General features: G+C 37.5%; 1 long non-coding RNA gene across 3 annotated transcripts; it reads right to left on the minus strand.

Annotated features, from left to right (window-relative positions):
• Nucleotides 1–5565: 5565 nt before the first annotated feature.
• On the minus strand, nucleotides 5566–21034 carry LOC112766370 (uncharacterized). Of its 3 annotated transcripts, none has more exons than XR_011875386.1 (4): nucleotides 20422–21033; nucleotides 20170–20241; nucleotides 19905–20041; nucleotides 5566–5837 (listed from the first exon to the last, which is right to left on the minus strand). It is a non-coding gene; the product is annotated as an uncharacterized lncRNA (long non-coding RNA). The 3 variants fall into 3 exon arrangements; XR_003184300.3 differs by lacking the exon at nucleotides 5566–5837 and adding an exon at nucleotides 16900–17160 and having other exon boundaries at nucleotides 20422–21034; XR_003184299.3 differs by lacking the exon at nucleotides 5566–5837 and adding an exon at nucleotides 16900–17160 and having other exon boundaries at nucleotides 19905–20084; nucleotides 20422–21028.
• Nucleotides 21035–25102: the final 4068 nt, after the last annotated feature.

The following is a 25102-nucleotide window of genomic DNA, read 5'->3' on the forward strand; positions in this document are numbered from 1 at the left end:
GAGGCTTTCCGAAACATACTTACTTACCGAAACGAAGAAGGAACAGATGAACCGAACAGCCCTAGTAGCAGCGGCGGCGGGAGTGACTTCATCAGCAGCAACCAGGCGCGGCAACGGCGCGGTGGTGATGCAGCAGAGCCATGCGACGGTGACAGACGGCAATGGCTTCCCCTGTCGTGCTCCATCCGCCCTCGGTCCCCTGTTCCCGCCCGATCTCCTTCTCCCTCTCTCTTCGTGCTCGCCGGCGGTGGCACAAGTGTCGGCAGTTCAGCAGGGACGAGCTTCTCCGGCTCGTGTGCAGCAGCGCCGTTAGGGAACACAGAAACAGTGGCGGCACCAAGTCCTCCTCCCTCTTCCTCTTCTCCCGCCGCAGCCCCCTACTTCTCACTCCACGGATCCCTTTCTCTCTTTGTTTCTTTCTTTCTTTCAATCAACTTGCAGCTGCTGCTACTGCATTAGGTATCCTGGGGTGTACAGGGTCAGGGGAACCGGGTAGGGTTTTTAGGGTTAGGGTTATGTGTGTTGAGTTTTAGGATTAGGGAAAAATTTGGTTCAAGGGTAATTTTGTAATTTCAAATAAAAGTAGGGGTAACATAGTAATTGAAACCCAAATTAAATCCAACACTAATTATGTATAGAAAACACTATTTGCTCACCAATTTCACAAATTATTTTCAATAAAATGCCCAAATATAAAAATTAGAAATAATATACTTAGTTTCTTTATTTTTCCAAAATAGCAGTATTAATATTTAAAATATTAATTATTTAATCCAAATCATATAGAAATCCTTATAATTTCACAACTACCAACTTTATACTCTGAATATAGAAAATAATCCAATAATTGTGAAATTGGATAATAATCATAACTTATCTCAAATCCAATAAATCAAAACTTGCCTTAATTATCTTTAATAAAATAATTTCTGAAATTAAGGCTATAAATAATTATATGATTTGAGACTTGATCATAAAAAGACTTTTCAAAGGTTCTGGGTCTTACAAAGACCACACAATTATTAAAGAATAGCCCTAATTGATTTTATGTCACTTAGCAAATTAGTTTTAGGACCTTAAGAGATTTTGAGAAGAAGTTCAACTCAATTCTGGTAATCACTTTTCCTAGACGAAAATAGAATTTTAGTCAGGTTAGAACTATTTTCCAATACATTCAAACCCTAGTGATGAAGAACAAAAACTTCCTTCTTGAGAAAATATCAATGCATTAATCAAAAGCAGAAAAATAATACTATTAATCCATAAGAATCAACAGAGCTCCTAACTTTAACAGAGAAGAGTAGTTGCTCGTGGTGTGCTGAAAACAAAAACTACGAATTAAAAAAAAGTGGCTGAAGGAAGATCCCAGATATGTGTTTCTCATTCCTTATATATGTTAAGCCAAAACCTAGAAATTCAGAATTCGAAACTAAATCAAATTAAAAATAAATCAAATCAAATCTAAATAATGTTTCTAAAATAGTTTTCCCGCTCAAGTCCATCAATGCTTGATATTATTTGCTTGTATCTAGTCTTCAATAATCCAAATCAAGTGCTTATAGGTTTAGAGATTAGTAAAGACAATTAGGAGGCCCTGGATGATAGCCCAAATGGTGTGTTCAATGCATAGGGAGCCACATTGAATGCAAGAATGTGGAGTAGCCCCTAGAGAAGCACTTGAATGGTGCATTCAATGCACCAAGAAACACGTTCAACGTGGGAGCTTTGAGCAACCCCTGGAGATTTAATTTGATGGTTCGTTTAATGCACAGCACAATACGTTAAATGCATGGGAGTTGGATGGGCTACTGGAGGCAGCATGTTGGACGTGGTTACAGGCACGTTGAACGTGAGGAGGAAGGCAAGCCTTTGGAGGTGGTCTTGGATGGCATGTTGGACATGAGGAGGAAGGCAGCACATTGGACATGGGGTGGATGGCTGGTGCACGAAATTGTGATCTCAGGCAACGGCGCCAAAAACACTGTACGCACGTCTTAATAAATCATTTTTCATTCACAACTTCGATACAACTAACCAGCAAGTGCACTGGGTCGTCCAAGTAATAAAACCTTACGTGAGTAAGGGTCGATCCCACGGAGATTGTTGGTATGAAGCAAGCTATGGTTATCTTGTAGATCTCAGTCAGGCGGATAATAATTGATTATGGAGTTTTTGAAAATACTAATAGATAAATAGAAAATAAGGATAGAAATACTTATGTAAATCATTGGTGAGAATTTCAGATAAGCGTATAGAGATGCTTTCATTCCTCTGAACCTCTGCTTTTCTACTGTCTTCATCCAATCAGTCCTACTCCTTTCCATGGCTGGCTTTATGTAAGGACATCACCATTGTCAATGGCTACTTTTCATCCTCTGTGAAAAATGGTCCGATGCGCTGTCACTGCATGGCTAATCGTCTGGAGGCATCACCGTGGTCAATGGCTGCATCCTATCCTCTTGTGAAAATGGTCCAAATGCTCTGTCACAGCACGGCTAATCATCTGAGGTTCTCGATCATACTGGAATAGGATTCACCCTCCTTTTGTGTCTATCACTACACCCAGCACTCGTGAGTTTGAATTTTGTCACAGTCATTCAATCCCAGAGTCCTACTCGGAATACCACAGACAAGGTTTAGACTTTCCAGACTCTCATGAATGCCGCCATCAATCTAGCTTATACCACGAAGCTTCTAATTAAGAGATCCAAGAGATAATCATTCAATCGAAGGTAGAACGAAAGTGGTTTTCAGGCACGCGTTCATAGGGAATGATGATGATTGTCACGTTCATCACATTCATGTTGAAGTACGAATGAATATCTTAGAAGCGGAATAAGTTGAGTTGAATAGAAAAACAGTAGTACTTTGCATTAATTCATGAGGAACAGCAGAGCTCCACACCTTAATCTATGGAGTGCAGAAACTCTACCGTTTGAAGATACATAAGTGAAAGGTTCAGGCATGGCTGAATGGCCAGCCCCCATGATCTAAGAACTAAACGTCCCAAGATGTCAAATACAATAGTAAAAAGTCCTATTTATACTAAACTAGTTACTAGGGTTTACAGAAGTAAGTAATTGATGCATAAATTCACTTCCGGGGCCCACTTGGTGTGTGCTTAGGCTGAGCTTGAATGTTACACGTGCAGAGGCTCTTTCTGGAGTTGAACGCCAGGTTGTAACGTGTTTCTAGCATTCAACTCTGGTTCGTAACGTGTTCCTGGCGTTTAACTCCAGACTACAGCGTAGAACTGGCGTTCAATGCCCTTTTGCGTCATCTAAACTCGGCCAAAGTATGGACTATTATATATTGCTGGAAAGCCCTGGATGTCTACTTTCCAACGCAATTAGAAGTGCCCCATTTTGAGTTCTGTAGCTCCAGAAAATCCACTTTGAGTGCAGGGAGGTCAGAATCCAATAGCATCAGCAGTCCTTCTTCAACCTCTGAATTTGATTTTTGCTTAAGTCCATCAATTTCAGCCAGAAAATACCTGAAATCACAGAAAAACACACAAACTCATAGTAAAATCTAGAAATGTGAATTTAAAATAAAAACTAATAAAAACATCCCTAAAAGTAACTAGATTCTACTAAAAACATACTAAAAACAATGCCAAAAAGCGTATAAATTATCCGCTCATCACAACACCAAACTTAAATTGTTGCTTGTCCCCAAGCAACTGAAAATCAAATAGGATAAAAAGAAGAGAATATACTATAAATTCCAAACTATCAATGAAACATAGCTCCAATTAAATGAGCAGGACTTGTAGCTTTTTGCCTCTTGAATAGTTTTGGCATCTCACTTTATTCATTGAAGTTCAGAATGATTGGCATCTATAGGAACTCAGAGTTCAGATAGTGTTATTGATTCTCCTAGTTCAGTATGATGATTCTTGAACACAGCTATTTTATGAGTCTTGGCCGTGGCCCTAAGCACTTTGTTTTCCAGTATTACCACCGGATACATAAATGCCACAGACACATAATTGGGTGAACCTTTTCAGATTGTGACTCAGCTTTGCTAAAGTCCCCAGTTAGAGGTGTCCAGGATTCTTAAGCACACTCTTCTTTTGCTTCGGACCTTGACTTTAACTGCTCAGTCTCAAGTTTTCACTTGACACCTTCACGCCACAAGCACATGGTTACGGACAGCTTGGTTTAGCCGCTTAGGCCAGGATTTTATTCCTTTAGGCCCTCCTATCCACTGATGCTCAAAGCCTTGGGATCCTTTTTATTTACCCTTGCCTTTTGGTTTTAAGGGTTATTGGCTTTTTGCTCTTGCCTCTTGGTTTTAAGAGCTTTTGGCTTTTTCTGCTTGCTTTTTATTTTTTTTTTTCTATATTTTTTATCTTTTCTTTTTTTTTTTCTGCAAGCTTTGTTCTTTGCTGCTTTTTCTTGCTTCAAGAATCATTTTTATGATTTTTCAGATTATCAAATAACATGTCTCCTTATCATCATTCTTTCAAGAGCCAACATATTTAACATTCTTAAACAACAACTTCAAAAGACATATGCACTGTTCAAGCATTCATTCAGAAAACAAGAAGCATTGTCACCACATCAATAGAATTAAACTAAGTTCAAGGATAAATTCGAAACTCATGTACTTCTTGTTCTTTTGAATTAAAACAGTTTTCATTTAAGAGAGGTGATGGATTCATAGGACATTCATAACTTTAAGACAAAGTTACTAAATACTAATGATCATGTAATGAAGACACAAACATGGATAAGCACTTAACATAGAGAAAATGAAAAATAGAGAATAAGAACAAGGAATGAGTCCACCTTAGTGATGGTGGCGTTTCCTTCTTGAGGAACCAATGATGTCCTTGAGCTCTTCTATGTCTCTTCCTTGTCTTTGTTGCTCCTCCCTCATTGCTTTTTGATCTTCTCTTATTTCATGAAGGATGATGGAGTGCTCTTGATGTTCCACCCTTAATTGTCTCATGTTGGAACTTAATTCTCCTAGGGAGGTGTTGATTTGCTCCCAATAGTTTTGTGGAGGAAAATGCATTTGAGGCATCTCCGGGATCTCATGGTGATGAGCTTCATGCGTCTCTTGAGATCCATGAATGGTCTCTCTTGCTTGCTCCATCCTTTTCTTAGTGATGGGCTTCTCTTCCTCAATGGGAATGTCTCCTTCTATGAAAGCTCCAGCTGAGTAACATAGATGACAAATAAGATGAGGAAAATCTAGCCTTGCCCCAGGAGAGGGCTTTTCGGCTATTTTGTAGAATTCAAGGGAGATGACTTCATGAACTTCCACTTCCTCTCCAATCATGATGCTATGAATCATGATAGCCCGATCCACAGTAACTTCAGATCGATTGCTAGTGGGGATGATGGAGCGTTGGATGAACTCCAACTGTAACGTCCCGTCCAGCAAAATACCTTGCTTAAGTCAGGGTATTTCTACTAGAAAGAACATTACGTAACCTTTTCTAGTATTAACTACTTAATTATCAAGCCTTTGTATCGAGTTCGCATTTCAGTTTTAAGAAAATGCCAGAAAATTTTGTTTTTTTTTATTCATTAAAGTCATAATTCAAACATTCACAAATAATAATAATCACATAAATATTATTGATAATAATTCTTATACAAAAGAGACCAAATAAAACTCAAATACAATATACTAAACATACCCCTCTATGTAAAATAAAATCTCAAAGGACAAGAGCGAGGGAACTCTATGAAAGCAATTAAAACCATAAAGAAAGCCTACTGATCGCTCGCAGCTTCAAATTGCGTCTTCAAACCTGTCGCTGAAAGGGTGGAAAATTTGGGGGTGAGAGCCAAACCACATGTTCTCAGTAGAGGTCGAGAATGCTGTGAAAGTAAAGAATAAAATGCAAATAGTTAATTTCACTCAAAAGTATTTAAAAGAAAACTGTTTTCATTTGCAGTGATCTTTACTCGCCGTGTCAACCTTTTATTTTGAAAACCAACCGCATAACATTCAAAAATACAAAATCTTATAAAGCATCAGTTAATTATCCAAAATTCTAAACCCATATTTTCCTTTATAAAAATCTTAAAAGTTTTCCTAGACCGTATGAATGACTAATCTGTTCCAAGCATAGGTTCATTAAGTCTATGCTGAACCAGCTCAATCTTTCATACTTACTAAACCCTCAAACACAATCCAATCACGGCCTCAGGCCCAAGCAATTCAACCAGCACTCAATTCACCACAATCCAGCCAATCAGTTACAAATACAAGTAATGAGGTTCAAACACAATCAAGAGCAATTATATCAAGTATAGCAATTAGCAGTTAACAGAATTATTCACTTAGGCAAACCAATTACAATATACACACCCAAACAATGTCACATAGATGCATATGATGCATGCCTGTCCTACTGGCCATGAGCTCACGCGTCGGTTATGTTGCCAGACCCGACTCGGATAAGCGGGATCAGACCACCATCCTTATCCGTGGGTTCCATAGACAAGCGGAAATTAAACCACCATCCTTGCCCGGAACACGCAAGCGGGATTAAACCACCGTCCTTCCCTCCACAGTAAGCGGGATTAAACCACCATCCTTACTGGGTACATAAAATAATATGCAAGCGGGATCACACCACCGTCCTTACTGAACAATTTATCAATACGTGAGCGGGATAAAACCACCGTCCTCACTGCAGGCGGGACAAAACCACCATCCCTGCATAATAGTTTACGCACTGAGCAAGCGGGACTAGACCCACGCCCCTACCAACAATCTCATAAACCAAATATTCTTTTATTAAAAGAATTATTGAAGTTATTATTATTAAATAAGCCTTGAATATTTATTTTGATTAAGTCCTTATATTTTTTATAAAAATTTGGACATAATCTCCTTTAAAAATAGGACTTATCCACCCTTACGGGTTCCTTCTTTCTCAACAGTTCATCAGCCTCTTTCAGCATTTGCCATAGCAATATATTCTCAAAAACATTTGATAATAGAAAATCTATTTCTTAAATTCCATATCCAAAATAATTACCAACACAACTTGGCAGCCTGATTTCCATTTTATTTTTAAAATATCAAATGAATTTGGAATTACGCAAACTTTAAATCCATGCGACCATCTCGGATTAAACTTTCTATTAAATCAAAAATCATAATTTTTCGTTGTCTCTAGCTTCAGGAATATAAGCAAAACCGTGACTGTTCTGCAGTATTTTAAATCCAAAAGACAGCAGCACCATACAACATTTGAAATTTCATATAAAATCCAAATTAAATCCAACTACCTTCAAAATTAATGTGGTTAAACATAACTCATCCAAATTTCTTTTTCAATTGGTTCCAGGGTCATACCATTTTTAATGAAGGAGTTACGTAGCTTGGAAGTTAGGTAATTTTCTGCAGAATTCTGTTTTACAAATCATTGAACACAACCTCTTCCAAGTCCCATAACTCACTTATTAAAACATGGAAAATCCTGAAATTTAAATCACATATACTAAACATACTTAATTTTCACCTCCAATTGGTTGCATCTCAATATCTATCCAGGATCAAAAGTTATAAACTCCCAAAGTTACTAATTTAAGGAAATAGAATCTGGCTTTTTCTGCATAATGCATCATCCTTCAAAAATTCATATCTTTAAAACTAAGGGTCCAATTGTTCTGAAATTTTACGGAATTAAAATAATAGGAATAAATTTTATTTAAAATTAGTTCCATTTCAAAATTCAAACTGCAGAATTTCCAATAGAGGAATCAAGTTGCTGCTGCGTTAAACGTTCTGCAGAAAAACCAGTTTTGACATCCATGATTCAAAAATTCACCATAAATCATAAACTTAGTGAAAAAGTCTCAAATTCAGCAATCCAGTTTTCTATATCCCCAAGCTCAATCCGGACTTGGTCCCACGCAATTCCGATAATCACAGAAATAGTTATAGTTTTTCAAAGTTTCCGGCTTCCTCTAAAAATCATGCAGAAAATCAAGTTTTACATTTTAACTTTGAAGAATCATAACTAGTTCTATAGTTAATTCAAACTTCTCAAAATTGAGTCCCAACAACAACTTTTATTATACTTTACTCAGCCTTTGCTCTTATATCATTTCGATTATCGTTGAATAACTAATTCACTTCCAAAGTCACCTTTTAATTTCAAAAATCAGTTTTTCAGCAATCTATTTAGTATTCAAAATCCAACCCTTTCAAAACCCCTCAAAACCAATTCCAAATCAACCACCAACCAAGTTCATTAACATTACAATATACCAAATAACAACTCAACGGCAATAAATCCAACATAACCTGTAAGACCCAGAACTTTGAAAAGTCTTATTATGATCAAGTCTCAAATCATATTGTTATTTATAGCCCTAATTTCGGAAATCATTTTATTAAAGATAATTAAGCCATGTTTTGATTTATTGAATTTGAAACGAGTTATGATTATTATCCAATTTTATAATTTTTGGATTATTTTCTATACTTAGATTATAAAGTTGGTAGTTGTGAAATAATAAGGATTTCTATATGATTTGGATTAAATAATTAGTATTTTAAATATTAATGTTGCTATTTTGGAAAATAGAGAAATTAATTATATTATTTCTAATTTTTAGATTTGGCCATTTTATTGAAAATAATTTCTAAAGTTGATGAGTAACTAGTACTTTCTATATACCATTAGGGTTGGATTTAATTTGGGTTTCAATTATAATATTATCCCCAATTTTAAGTGAAATTACTAAAATGCCCCTAACCCTAATTTTTGAAAATAAAACCCTAACCTTAAAACCCTACCCAGTTACCCGTTGCATCACCTCATGCCCCAGTAGCCAAACACACACAGTTTTCCAACTAAATGAAAGAAAGAAAGAAGGGGTTAGGAGGAAATGGGAAGAAGCAGAGAGGGGGAGAGGGACAGAGAGCGGCGGTTTGAGAGGAAGAGAGGGACGAGGCAGCACCGGTGGACCTTGCTGCTGCCGTCGTGCTGAGCCGTCGTGTTCTGCACCGTTGTACACCAAAGAGAGAGAGAAAGAGATCGGGCAGGAATCAGGGGACCAAAGGCGGAGGGAGTGCGGCAGGGGAAGCCATCGCCACCAATCACCGTCGCAAGGCTCTGCTGCATCCCTACCGCGCTTGGGTGTTGTCGAAGCCACTCCTGCTGCCGCTGCTACTAGGGTCTGCCGCCGTCCTGTCCCTGGAGCCTGAGCCGCGCATCTGTCACCGAACCAGAGGAGCTCATCCTTGCTGAGTCGCCGCCATCTTGCCTCTGCCGGCGAGCATGAAGAGAGAGGGAGACGAGAGTTTTCACAGTAGAGAGAGGGAGAGCGCGATAGGGGAGACCATCGCCATCGCCATGCCTCCTTGTCGTCGCCAGTTCTACTTGTTCTGTCGCCGGGAAACTCGTCGCTGTGGGGGTCTCACTGCCGCCGTCCTTGTGGCTGGTGTCGTCACCGCGGAAGCCACCTGTGTCACCGCTGGAGGAAGGGAGATCCGCGCCGTTGCTGCGGTTTATGCCACCGGAATTGCTCTGTCGCTGCCAGAATTTCTGGTCGCTGCCGTTCTGGTGAGCTTGCCATGTTTCTGGTTCTTCTTGGTTTCGCCAATTCAATTTGTTTGAAGCTGTCACTGAAACTATTGTGTTTACTAAAGGGGCTGTCATATGTTACGTTGTCGCTGCCGGAGGACCTGCGGCTCTGCATTTCCGACCGCCGGTGGTGGCGCGGGTGTCGCTGGAAACACCATCGGAACTGCCGCTACTTGGTGTAGTTGTTCTTCCCTTGTTGCGGTAAGCAGGCTCATTTCGAAAAGCCCTTTTTAGTCAGTATTTCTGTTTCGAAAGCCCTGCATTAGTGTTCAATTCCGTGTAATAAAGTGTTTATGATGTTGACGGTTCTAGGGATTAGAATCCGAGTTTACTTGTGGCGTTGAGGTTGTTTCTTCTATTGAGGAAAACAAGCGGAGCTAAGGATTTGGTTGTCGTGGATTTCGGGCTAAGCAAAAAGAGTTCAGTTGACACGCTTGGGTTATGGTTTCAGCATGTTGAGGTAGGGGCGCTTTCCAAAAACTATAGTTTATTATTAGAATTATTACATATGGGTACTGATGTGAGATATTGTGTACTTGGTGATTGTATCTGCCTTATGTATCAATTGATTGACTCGAATGACTATGGATGTTGGTTTGGCTGAATTGTCGTGTGGCTTGTGAAATGTAATGTTTGAAGTTGATTCTTTAAATATTTGAAATGAGTTTAATCCATTGAGGATTGGTTTGAATTGAGTCAATTATTTTGATGATGTGAAAGATAGAATGCTCTTGAAATTCAGCCTAGGTTGCTTTAATTGCTCTGGCTTTGATAAATAATTTATTGCTGAACCGATTCTTTAAAGCTTTATAAATGAGTTAAACCGGTTGATATTGAGTTGATTTTTGAAATGGTTTCCTTGAGGTATGCCATTGAGGCGACTGTTGGATTTAGCTTGCTTTTGAATTGATTTCTGGTTTGAGCTGTTGAAAAGGAATGAGAAACGGTTTAGTTGGGACCCGAACCGGGTGGCAAAAGTCCAAGTTTTAGGGGAGGTGCTGCCGAAATTTCTATAAAATCTGAGTCTTTGTTGAATGTTGTCTGAAATAATGATGAGTTAAAGACTTCTACTGTTTTATTTGAATTATCAAGAAAAGGATGATTCATGCTTTTGAAATGAATTGTTAAAGAGGAAATTGTGATTTAGTCTTGCTTCTTAAGAAAGGCATTGTATCTCTTTCAGGAGAAAGTTAATTAGATGAAACTTGTGTTTTAAAGCTGTTTGAATGTGAAAAGGGTTTATGCATTTGAATTTGACTTGGGGGTTTCAATTAAAGAAGTTTTAATGATTTTGAAAGGACCTGAATGTCTATTGACAAGTTTCATTTTGAAATGCTTTGAGAAAGGTTTTAAGTACTCTTTGAATTCTGAATTTTTGCAAGACTAAAACAATTTTGAACAGTCGAAATGCTTTAGAATTTATCATGGGGGTTGAAGCTGGTTTTGCCTAGGTAAAGGAAACGGCTTTGAAAGAAGTAAATGATTACGTGACTCGGTTTGGCTTAGATCCTATTTTCTTACTCAAATCAGAAAGCCAATATTTTAATGATTTTAAATGAATTTGGCGAAATGAGTTATGTTATTCTCCCCTAAAGACTTGGGACTCTGCCGAGAAATTTTGTTATAAAATCCCATTGTGAAATGGGTGATTTTGATTGTTCCCAAATTGAATCTTTAACTTTCCATGGTTTTGGAAGTCTTGGAAAGAGGATGCCGAGAGCGGCTTTGTTTTAAAAAGGAAACTTACTTTGAGTAAATTTGGCTTATGAGCCTGAGATGATTTGAGAAATGAGATCTTTAAAGCCAAGGCTGAAAAGAGTTGAAACTTGATTTCAAAGTGAATGAATTGAGAAAAGTGATTTATGGCTTGAATGCCGATTTATGAATTTGATGATGTTGAATGGTGGAAGTGCTGTTTTGTTATGGGCCGGAATGGCTGTGTACGATTATGAATATTGTCTGGTTCTGGATTGAACCGTGAGCCGGAATGGCTGTGTATGATATTGATTTATGGTTGGTTGCTGAATGAGTTATGGGCCATATGGCTGATTATAAATTATGAGTTTAAGTCGAAGGGCTGTATTTATTGATAAATTGGCTGGTTCTGGATTGAACCGTGAGCCGGATGGATGAGATGAATGTTGTATGTGAAAATGCTTGTGTTTTCTCTCTGGTTGTAAGGGTGACAGAGCACCGATACCCTCTAATGGCGACAGGGCGCAGATACCCTCTAATGGCGACAGGGCGCAGATATCCTCTAATGGTGATAGGGCACATATTCCCTCTAATGATATTAATGCGCAACAGAGAGACTGTGCCCGGGTTAGCTACCGGACACGTCAGGTTGGCTTGATAACCGACAGATGATATCATCAGCCACTAGGGACAGGCATGCATCATATGCATTTGTGTGACTTTGGTTGGGTGTGCATATTATACTTGGTTTGCCTATGTGATTAATTGCTAACTGTTCTACTTGTAATAACTGTTTGTTTGTGCTTGAACTTCCTATCTGTGTTTGCATCTGGGACTCTGTTGGATTGTGGTGATTTGTTGTTGGTTGGATTGTTTGGGCCTAGGGCCGTGGTTGAATTGAGATGGACCGATGGTTGGTTTCGGTATTGTGGTTATGGTTTGGAAATGTGTGAAAGGCTAATTTGGTTCAGCATAGATAAACCTTTTTAAATGCTTTTGAATATTGTTTTAAATGAACAGTTTCTTCTTTCAGAAAAAGAATTTCAGATTTCTCTTTTATTGTAAACGGTTATTTTTGAAAAGAGGCATAAGACGGTTATTAATCACTAGTACGGTTTATCTTCACGTATCCTATTACAGTAGTTCCCAAAAACCCTCTACTGAGAACCCTTTCGAGGATGATGTTCTCACCCCCCCTACATTTTTCCCTTTCAGGATATGGGCGCAGAAGTTACGAAGAGCTTATTTAATTGTTGTTGCGATGCTCTGTATTGTTTTAGTTATGGTTTATTGTACCCTCGCCTTTATCTTGATATAATCTGTAAGAGGGATAGGAATTGTATTGGTTAAATCTTGTAAAGTTACTTATATATATGTATGTATATATATATGGATGTACTCTTTATGAGTTTTGTAAGTTGTATGGTATTTATGGATGTATGATATCGGATGAAAGTATTTTTGGATCGGTATTGCGACTTAAAGTTTTAAACAGGCTCATATTTTAGTATTAAATAATATAAAAGTCGTCGTAATGTCCGAACTATCAGAGTCGCGCAGCCGGAAGTGTGAGCTTTGGTAGTTAGCGTGTTACATAACCCATTAAAATTCAGAAATTCTCAACAATTAGTCATCAAGCAATTCCCAATCTACATAATCAATCAATATCACAAATCAACAATTCTAAATCACAATTTCAGCCACAATTCAATAATTACATAATCAATCGATTACTCACAGCTATTAAATCTATTTGCAGTTATTCAATAAACTTTGTAGGCATTCTTAAATTAAAATCGTTTTAAACCCCCTACCACAAAGTGTCGAAATCCATAGAAATTGGGAATGCTGCACTCATGAACAACAACCTTAATAGCAGCCATATCATCTCAAAGTAGTAGCAGCAACAGTTCGGCATCTCCGATCAACGGCAGCAGCATCACCCACAACTCTAGTAGCAGCAACAACAATTTTGGAAGGGAATTTAATAGAGGCTGAAGCAAATGCAAGGGTAAAACAGAACAGATTATCAAAGGAGCAGTAATCAGAATATTGATTGTAGAACAAAACCTATCTTACCAAAAGAAATACAAGAATGGAGCAGCAGCTCTGGTACTCGGGAAAACAGAAACAAGAGAGCAGGGCATACGTCTTAGCAGCAGCAGCATCAATCCAATCGGTTAGAACAGCAGGGACACCAACGAAATAAGAATGACAAAACAAAAGAGAAGCAGAACAGAGTCGAGAATATCAGAGGAAAATACAGGATTGCAACAGAACAACTGCGGTTCAGAGGTAGTGGTTCTCATGGCTATGACTTAACTGACTCACCATGAACGACGACGGCGACCAGGAATTCCGGCGATAGCGCTGGCAGAGGAACGGTTCCTCCCCTGTGCGTCTCCTTTCTCACACGTCTCGTCCTCCTCTTGCTCTCCCTCTCTCCAACGACGGTGACTACTCCACTCTCCTCCACGGCGGCACCGAGCTCAGGACGACAACACGAGCTCAGGCTTCATAGACAGAATGGCGGTGATGGCAGCTCTTCCCTCTAACCTCCATTGCATCTCTCTCTCGACGCCTCTCCCTCATCCCTGTTCAACCGGCACTAGGGCGGACTCCATGGAACGGCGGTGACAAGCGGGCAAGGTGCAGTGGCGGCGATTCCAGGCCGGCAGTAGCGCGCGACGAAGGAGGCGGCGGTGAGGCAGCAGACTCGACCGGTTGGATGACGGCGCGGTGAAGCTCCCTCTCTTTCCCTCAGCTCGACGGCGACGGCAGCGAGGCCCAACCAGCGCCGTCTCCCTTCGCTTCCCTCTCTTTCTCAGATCTTTCTCTCTGTTTCCCCATTTCTTCAGTGTGTATGCGTTTGTACGTTGAAAGAGGGTGAGGCTGCGGCGGTTAGGTTTAGGAATTGGGGAAATTAGGGTTCTGAGTTAATTTTAGGAATTAGGGTTAGAAATTAGGATTTTATAAAGTAATATGGATAGATATGAATAGATATTTTGATAAAATTGAAGGGTACAGTAATTTTAGAATCAAATATACTCTATTAAAAATATTTAGGAACATTATTTATCAACATATTTCTAAGTTCAATCAATTATTTCTAATTTATATTATAAAATGAACAAGTTAATTATATTTTGTAAAGTACAATTTAAATTCAAATATCAATTTTCTAGATTAAATCATACAAATCTCTATTATTTTTCTATATCTGAAACTTTAATTTCAATTTACAAAATATCTAATTATAATAAAATTACTTAAACTTAAAGTATTTATAAAAATCCATTTAATCATTCCTAATAAATTAATCTCTAAAAGTTCAAACTAATAAAATAAACCATAATTCATTCATAATAGAAATTACTTAAATTAAATATATAACACTTCCATTACTAAATTTTATTTCCAAAGCATATGAGATAACCAATTATAAAAATTACATAAGAATATTAATTAACTTAAACTTCAAATATGAATAAAACTAACTTAATTACTCTTAATTAATTAATTCATAAAATAAGATATCAAATTAGTAAAATAAGTCGTAACTTTTTCAGGATAAAAGTTACTTAAATTAAATTGTACAATTCTTTATTATTTTTCAATTACTAAAATTATACAAAATATTCCCTTATAATTAGATTACTTAAAAATATTAATTGATTCGAAATAAAACTATCTCCGAATCTATTTAATTATTTTTAACAAAATAATTTCTAAAATTATAAAGTTTAAACTTAATAAGATAAAATCACAATTTATTTATATTTAGATTTTCAAAAATGCGGGATGTTACATTCTATCCAACTTACAAAAATTTTCGCCCTCGAAAATTGATATAAGATGGAGAAAAGATTCATATTCACATCCACTTTCGAATATTTTAAAGATACCAAGAGAATCATATCACATAAACATAGAAGAGAATATATTAGGTGGTGCAAAAGTTGATAAAAATAATTTGACGCAAACCATATTTCAAATCCAAAATCAAATAGGCACATATTCGTTCACAACTTTTAACAAAGCATGATCACTTCCTCTTGTCGTCTCAAAACTCCATAACTCCTTATAACTTCGTAGACTAACCAGATTCACTTTCCTCACACATAGATCGTGTCCCTAAGAACTAGCGCATATAAGGAATACAAAACATGAGAAGAGAAAAACAAATGGCACGAAAGGTTTATGCGAGAAATTGGAAGAATACTCAAGTTCACAGTTGGACAAAGATGGTATTTCGCAAGGATTTAAAGGAATACGTGAGATTATCAAACAACAAGGATATATATAAACAATGAAATATACCGGAAGGAGAATTAAATTGAAACCTTAAGAAAGGATTTTGAATTAAAGAGTTTTGATATGAACAGTAATAGAAAAGATAGTACAGCAATGTAGAACAATTTCAACTTGAAACAGAAGGAATTAGTTTATCTTTTTCAAAGGAAAATATTTAAACCCAACATTTTTCAAAAGTACTAAACTTAGTATAAATAATACGTTATACCAATTTTAATTTCAGATCAAGCAAATCATGCATGGTTTGTAAATTAAAGCTTGTTTGATGCTGAGGGCAAAATATTTTCTTTAAAAATCTTGGAGGGTACTTAAGTACATAATTAGGTAAGAATAGCTATAAGAATAATAAAGTTGGAAGAAAATCAGCTTCTATTTAAAGAATAGATTCTGAAATAAAATTTTCTATAAATCAATAAAAGATAAGTGGTATATCACAGATAAACAAGATTAAACTACATAAAGAAGTTTTAGAGTTTATGTAAGAAAGTCTAAACCAAATTAAAAACAATCCCATCAAATTTTAAGCAAGGGTTGTGGATACAGCCAAGTAAGAAAAGTTGTAAATTGAAATTTTTCCCGAAGAGAATCTGAAGCAAGTACTCAAGAAGGAAATTTCAAGAAATGATATGTTGCACCGAAATAAATCCAAGTTCAAAGCAAGCAGCATAGAGTTGGTAAGGTATAGGATAAATGTTTCAAACGATTCAAGCAACAATTAGGAACATAATCAAGCAAGGATATATATGAATGACGAGATATGAGAAAATATAGAAGACACATTCCAAGAAAGAGATTAAGAACTAGAGACTTCAATGTAATTGATAAGGAAAGAGAAAACGTCAAGCACGAATAAAGATTATACGTCGAAACGGAACTAATCTCTAGAACTTAGTTTCTAATGTCCCTAAAACCTCGTGATTCGCATTAACCTATCACTTCTATTTCATCTATGATAACCCATTAGTGTTCCCATATACATAAATCATTAGTATTAAGTTGGCCAAACTTGATACCATGAGGTATGCAAAGGTAAACTAATAGCGTTAATCATCAGACAGTCATGCATATAAAACACAAACTCTTGTCATCAGAACAAGCTATAAAGCATGACAGACACTCAGAGTATGCAATAAAGCATAGTCAGTCCACTCCCAAGGCTCTACAGGAAGGACTGCTCTGATACCATATTGTAACGTCCCGTCCAGCAAAATACCTTGCTTAAGTCAGGGTATTTCTACTAGAAAGAACATTACGTAACCTTTTCTAGTATTAACTACTTAATTATCAAGCCTTTGTATCGAGTTCCCGTTTCAGTTTTAAGAAAATGCCAGAAAATTTTGTTTTTTTTATTCATTAAAGTCATAATTCAAACATTCACAAATAATAATAATCACATAAATATTATTGATAATAATTCTTATACAAAAGAGACCAAATAAAACTCAAATACAATATACTAAACCTACCCCTCTATGTAAAATAAAATCTCAAAGGACAAGAGCGAAGGAACTCTATGAAAGCAATTAAAACCATAAAGAAAGCCTAATGATCACTCGCAGCTTCAAATTGCGTCTTCAAACCTGTCGCTGAAAGGGTGGAAAATTTGGGAGTGAGAACCAAACCACATGTTCTCAGTAGAGGTCGAAAATGCCGTGAAAGTAAAGAATAAAACGTAAATAGTTAATTTCACTCAAAAGTATTTAAAAGAAAACTGTTTTCATTTGCAGTGATCTTTACTCGCCGTGTTAACCTTTAATTTTGAAAACCAACCGCATAACATTCAAAAATCCAAAATCTTATAAAGCATCAGTTAATTATCCAAAATTCTAAACCCATATTTTCCTTTATAAAAATCTTAAAAGTTTTCCTAGACCATATGAATGACTAATCTGTTCCAAGCATAGGTTCATTAAGTCTATGCTGAACCAGCTCAATCTTTCATACTTACTAAACCCTCAAACACAATCTAATCACGGCCTCAGGCCCAAGCAATTCAACCAGCACCCAATTCACCACAATCCAGCCAATCAGTTACAAACACAAGTAATGAGGTTCAAACACAATCAAGAGCAATTATATCAAGTATAGCAATTAGCAGTTAACAGAATTATTCACTTAGGCAAACCAATTACAATATACACACCCAAACAATGTCACATAGATGCATATGATGCATGCCTGTCCTACTGGCCATGAGCTCACGCATCGGTTATGTTGCCAGACCCGACTCGGATAAGCGGGATTAGACCACCATCCTTATCCGTGGGTTCCATAGACAAGCGGGAATTAAACCACCATCCTTGCCCGGAACACGCAAGCGGGATTAAACCACCGTCCTTGCCTCCACAGTAAGCGGGATTAAACCACCATCCTTACTGGGTACATAAAATAATATGCAAGCGGGATCACACCACCGACCTTGCTGAACAATTTATCAATACGTGAGCGGGATAAAACCACCGTCCTCACTGCAGGCGGGACAAAACCACCATCCCTGCATAATAGTTTACGCACTGAGCAAGCGGGACTAGACCCACGCCCCTACCAACAATCTCATAAACCAAATATTCTTTTCTTAAAAGAATTATTGAAGTTATTATTATTAAATAAGCCTTGAATATTTATTTTGATTAAGTCCTTATATTTTTTATAAAAATTTGGACATAATCTCCTTTAAAAATAGGACTTATCCACCCTTACGGGTTCCTTCTTTCTCAACAGTTCATCAGTCTCTTTCAGCATTTGCCACAGCAATATATTCTCAAAAATATTTGATAATAGAAAATCTATTTCTTAAATTCCATATCCAAAATAATTACCAACACAACTTGGCAGCCTGATTTCCATTTTGTTTTTAAAATATCAAATGAATTTGGAATTATGCAAAATTTAAATCCATGCGACTGTCTCGGATTAAACTTTCTATTAAATCAAAAATCATAATTTTTCGTTGTCTCTAGCTTCGGGAATATAAGCAAAACCGTGACTGTTCTGCAGTATTTTAAATCCAAAAGACAGCAGCACCATACAACATTTGAAATTTCATATAAAATCCAAATTAAATCCAAATACCTTCAAAATTAATGTGGTTAAACATAACTCATCCAAATTTCTTTCTCAATTGGTTCCAGGGTCATACCATTTTTAATGAAGGAGTTACGTAGCTTGAAAGTTAGGTAATTTTCTGCAGAATTCTGTTTTACAAATCATTCAACACAACCTCTTCCAAGTCCCATAGCTCACTTATTAAAACATAGAAAATCCTGAAATTTAAATCACATATACTAAACATACTTAATTTTCACCTCCAATTGGTTGCATCTCAATATCTATCCAGGATCAAAAGTTATAAACTCCCAAAGTTACTAATTTAAGGAAACAGAATCTGGCTTTTTCTGCATAATGCATCATCCTTCAAAAATTCATATCTTTAAAACTACAGGTCCAATTGTTCTGAAATTTTACGGAATTAAAATAGTAGGAATAAAATTTTATTTAAAATTGGTTCCATTTCAAAATTTAAATTACAGAATTTCCAATAGAGGAAGCAAGTTGCTGCTGCGTTAAACGTTCTGCAGAAAAACCAGTTTTGATATCCATGATTCAAAAATTCACCATAAATCATAAACTTAGTGAAAAGGTCTCAAATTCAGCAGTCCAGTTTCGTATATCCCCAAGCTAAATCCGGACTTGGTCCCACAGAATTCTGATAATCACAGAAATAGTTATAGTTTTTCAAAGTTTCCGGCTTCCTCTAAAAATAATGCAGAAAATCAAGTTTTACATTTTAACTTTGAAGAATCATAACTAGTTCTATAGTTAATTCAAACTTCTCAAAATTGAGTCCCAACAACAACTTTTATTATACTTTACTCAACCTTTGCTCTTATATCATTTCGATTATCGTTGAATAACTAATTCACTTCCAAAGTCACCTTTTAATTTCAAAAATCAGTTTTTCAGCAATCTATTTAGTATTCAAAATCCAACCCTTTCAAAACCCCTCAAAACCAATTCCAAATCAACCACCAAACAAGTTCATTAACATTACAATATACCAAATAACAACTCAACGGCAACAAATCCAACATAGCCCATTAAAATTCAGAAATTCTCAACAATTAGTCATCAAGCAATTCCCAATCCACATAATCAATCAATATCACAAATCAACAATTCCAAATCACAACCTCAACCATTCCAATCAAAATTTCAGCCACAATTCAATAATTACATAATCAATCGATTACTCATAGCTATTAAATCTATTTGCAGTTATTCAATAAACCTTGTAGGCATTCTTAAATTAAAATCGTTTTAAACCCCCTACCTCAAAGTGTCGAAATCCATAAAAATTGGGAATGCTGCACTCATGAACAACAACCTTAATAGCAGCCATATCATCTCAAAGTAGTAGCAGCAACAGTTTGGCATCTCCGATCAACGACAGCAGCATCACCCACAACTCTAGTAGCAGCAACAACAATTTTGGAAGGGAATTTAATAGAGGCTGAAGCAAATGCAAGGGTAAAACAGAACAGATTATCAAAGGAGCAGTAATCAGAATATTGATTGTAGAACAAAACCTATCTTACCAAAAGAAATACAGGAATGGAGCAGCAGCTCTGGTACTCGGGAAAACAGAAACCAGAGAGCAGGGCATACGTCTTAGCAGCAGCAGCATCAATCCAATCGGTTAGAACAGCAGGGACACCAACGAAATAAGAATGACAAAACAAAAGAGAAGCAGAACAGAGTCGAGAATATCAGAGGAAAATACAGGATTGCAACAGAACAACTGGGGTTCAGAGGTAGTGGTTCTCATGGCTATGACTTAACTGACTCACCATGAACGACGACGGCGACCAGGAATTCCGGCGATAGCAGGGGCAGAGGAACGGTTCCTCCCCTGTGCGTCTCCTTTCTCACACGTCTCGTCCTCCTCTGGCTCTCCCTCTCTCCAACGACGGTGACTACTCCACTCTCCTCCACGGCGGCACCGAAGCTCAGGACGGCAACACGAGCTCAGGCTTCATAGACGGAACGGTGGTGATGGCAGCTCTTCCCTCTAACCTCCATTGCATCTCTCTCTCGACGCCTCTCCCTCATCCCTGTTCAACCGGCACCAGAGCGGACTCCACGGAACGGCGGCGACAAGCGGGCAAGGTACAGTGGCGGCGATTCCAGGCCGGCAGTAGCGCGCGACGAAGGAGGCGGCGGTGAGGCAGCAGACTCGACCAGTTGGATGACGGCGCGGTGAAGCTCCCTCTCTTTCCCTCAGCTCGACGGCGACGGCAGCGAGGCCCAGCCAGCGCCGTCTCCCTTCGCTTCCCTCTCTTTCTCAGATCTTTCTCTCTGTTTCCCCATTTCTTCAGTGTGTATGCGTTTGTACGTTGAAAGAGGGTGAGGCTGCGGCGGTTAGGTTTAGGAATTGGGGAATTAGGGTTCTGAGTTAATTTTAGGAATTAGGGTTAGAAATTAGGATTTTATAAAGTAATATGGATAGATATGAATAGATATTTTGATAACATTGAAGGGTACAGTAATTTTAGAATCAAATATACTCTATTAAAAATATTTAGGAACATTATTTATCAATATATTTCTAAGTTCAATCAATTATTTCTAATTTACATTATAAAATGAACAAGTTAATTATATTTTGTAAAGTACAATTTAAATTCAAATATCAATTTTCTAGATTAAATCATACAAATCTCTATTATTTTTCTATATCTGAAACTTTAATTTCAATTTACAAAATATCTAATTATAATAAAATTACTTAAACTTAAAGTATTTATAAAAATCCATTTAATCATTCCTAATAAATTAATCTCTAAAAGTTCAAACTAATAAAATAAACCATAATTCATTCATAATAGAAATTACTTAAATTAAATATATAACACTTCCATTACTAAATTTTATTTCCAAAGCATATGAGATAACCAATTATAAAAATTACATAAGAATATTAATTAACTTAAACTTCAAATATGAATAAAACTAATTTAATTACTCTTAATTAATTAATTCATAAAATAAGATATCAAATTAGTAAAATAAATCGTAACTTTTTCAGGATAAAAGTTACTTAAATTAAATTGTACAATTCTTTATTATTTTCAATTACTAAAATTATACAAAATATTCCCTTATAATTAGGTTACTTAAAAATATTAATTGATTCGAAATAAAACTATCTCCGAATCTATTTAATTATTTTTAACAAAATAATTTCTAAAATTATAAAGTTTAAACTTAGTAAGATAAAATCACAATTTATTTATATTTAGATTTTCAAAAATGCGGGATGTTACACCAACCATCCTCTAGCCACAGGCTTGAGGTCCAGTCTTCTTAATTGAACCGGCTTGCCTTTGGTGTCAATCTTCCATTGAGCTCCTTCCACACATATGTCCATGAGGACTTGGTCCAACCTTTGATTAAAGTTGACCCTTCTAGTGTAGGAGCGTGCATCTCCTTGCATCATAGGCAAGTTAAACGCCAACCTCACATTTTTCGGACTAAAATCTAAGTATTTTCCCCGAACCATTGTAATATAATTCTTTGGGTTTGGGTTCTTACTTTGATCATGGTTCCTAGTGATCCATGCATTGGCATAGAACTCTTGAACCATTAGGATGCCGACTTATTGGATGGGATTTGTTAGAACTTCCCAACCTCTTCTTGGGATTTCATGTCGGATCTCCGGATACTCATTCTTCTTGAGCTTGAAAGGGACCTCGGGGATCACCTTCTTCTTGGCCACAACATCATAGAAGTGGTCTTGATGAGCTTTGGAGATGAATCTTTCCATCTCCCATGACTCGGAGGTGGAAGATTTTGTCTTCCCTTTTCCTTTTCTAGAGGATTCTCCGGTCTTGGGTGCCATCAATGGTAATGGAAAAACAAAAAGCTTATGCTTTTACCACACCAAACTTAGAATATTGCTCGCCCTCGAGCAAGAGAAGAAAGAATAGATGAAGAAGAAGAAGAAAATATGGAGGAGAGGGGGGAGGGGTGTATTCAGCCAAGAAGGGGAAGAGAGGGTTGTGTTATGTGAAAATGAAGAAGAATGGAGGGCTTTATATAGGGAAGGGAGGGGGGTAAGGTTCGGCCATAAGGGTGGGTTTTGGGTGGGAAATTGATTTTGAATTTTGAAGGTAGGTGGGGTTTATGAGGTAGGTTTATGGGGAAGAGTGGATGGATGTGAGTGGTGAAGTGGTTATAGGGAAGACAGATTGAGGTGATTGGTGAAGAGTTTTGGGGAAGAGTGCTTATGGGATTGTGTGAAAGAGGGGGTGAGAAGAAGTAAGTGGAGGTAGGTGGGGATCCTGTGGGGTCCACAGATCCTGAGGTGATCCTGTGGGGTCTACAGATCCTGAGGTGTTCAAGGAATTACAACATTGCACCAAATTAGGCATGCAAAATGCCCTTGCACACAACTCTGGGCGTTCAGCGCCAGATTGGTGCTTGTTCTGGGCGTTGAACGCCCATTTGTTGCCCATTTCTGGCGTTGAACGCCAGAACCATGCTTGTTCTGGGCGTTCAGCGCCAGCTCTTCTCCAGGGTGCAATTCTGGCGTTCAAACGCCCAGATGCTGCCCATTTTGGGTGTTCAGCACCAGAACCATGCTCTGTTCTGGCGTTGAACGCCAGTAAGGTCTTCCTCCAGGGTGTGATTTTTCTTCTGCTGTTTTTGATTCTGTTTTCAATTTTTATATTTATTTTGTAACTCCACATGATCATGAACCTAATAAAACATGAAAGAACAAGAAAAATAAAATTAGATAAATAAAAATTGGGTTGCCTCCCAACAAGCGCTTCTTTAATGTCAATAGCTTGACAGTGGGCTCTCATGGAGCCTCACAGATGTTCAGAGCTTTGTTGAGACTTCCCAATACCAAACTTAGAGTTTGGTTGTGGCCTCCCAACACCAAACTTAGAGTTTGATTGTGGGGGCTCTGGTTGACTCTGTTTTGAGAGAAGCTTACTGTGCCTCTTTTCCATGTTTACAGAAGGGTAACCTTGAGTTGTAAACACAAGGGGTCCTCATTCAATTGAAGGACTAATTCACCTCTGTCAACATCAATCACAGCTCTTGCTGTGGCTAGGAAAGGTCTTCCAAGGATGATGGATTCATCCTCATCCTTCCCAGTATCAAGGATTATAAAATCAGGAGGGATGTAAAGGCCTTCAACCTTTACTAACACGTCCTCTACTTGTCTATAAGCCTGTTTTCTTGAATTGTTTGCCATCTCTAATGAGATTTTAGTAGCTTGCACCCCAAAGATTCCCAGTTTCTCTATTATAGAGAGGGGCATGAGGTTTATCCCTGAACCAAGGTCACATAGAGCCTTTTCAAAGATCATGTTGCCTATGGTACAAGGTATTACGAACTTTCCAGGATCCTGTTTCTTCTGAGGCAATGTCAGTTGATCCAGATCACTTAGTCATTGGTGAACAAGGGAGGTTCATCTTCCCAAGTCTCAATACCAAATAGTTTGGCATTCAGCTTCATGATTGCACCAAGGTACTTGGTAACTTGCTCTTCAATAACATCCTCATTCTCTTCAGAAGATGAATACTCGTCAGAGCTCATGAAGGGCATAAGGAGGTTTAATGGAATCTCTATGGTCTCTAGATGAGTCTCAGATTCCTTTGGTTCCTCAAAGGGAAACTCCTTATTGATCACTGGATGTCCCAGGAGGTCTTCCTCACTGGGATTTACGTCCTCCTCTTCCTCTCCAGGTTCGGCCGTGTTGACTATGTCAATGGCCTTGCACTCTCCTTTTGGATTTTCTTCTGTATTGCTTGGGAGAGTACTAGGAGGGATTTCAGTGATCCTTTTACTCAGCTGGCCCACTTGTGCCTCCAAATTTCTAATGGAGGACCTTGTTTCATTCATGAAACTTACAGTGGCCTTAGATAGATCAGAGACTAAGTTTGCTAAATTAGAGGTATTTTGTTCAGAGTTCTCTGTCTGTTGCTGAGTGGATGATGGAAAAGGTTTACTATTGTTAAACCTATTTCTTCCACCATTATTAAAGCCTTGTTGAGGCTTTTGTTGATCCTTCCATGAGAGAGTTGGGTGATTTCTCCATGAGGGGTTATAGGTGTTTCCATAAGGTTCACCCATGTAATTCACCTCTGCTATTGCAGGGTTTTTAGGATCATAAGCTTCTTCTTCAGAAGATGCCTCTTGAGTACTGTTGGATGCAGCTTGCATTCCATTCAGACTCTGAGAAATCATATTGACTTGCTGAGTCAATATTTTATTCTGAGCTAATATGGCATTCAGAGTATCAATTTCAAGAACTCCCTTCTTCATAGGCGTCCCATTACTCACAGGATTCCTCTCAGAAGTGTACATGAACTGGTTATTAGCAACCATGTCAATGAGTTCTTGAGCTTCTGCAGGCGTTTTCTTTAAGTGAATGGATCCACCTGCAGAGGTATCCAAGGACATTTTAGCTAATTCAGACAGACCATCATAGAATATGTCTAGGATAGTCCATTCTGA

Source organism: Arachis hypogaea, chromosome 17, assembly GCF_003086295.3.
Source record: "Arachis hypogaea cultivar Tifrunner chromosome 17, arahy.Tifrunner.gnm2.J5K5, whole genome shotgun sequence".
Lineage (NCBI taxonomy): Eukaryota > Viridiplantae > Streptophyta > Magnoliopsida > Fabales > Fabaceae > Arachis > Arachis hypogaea.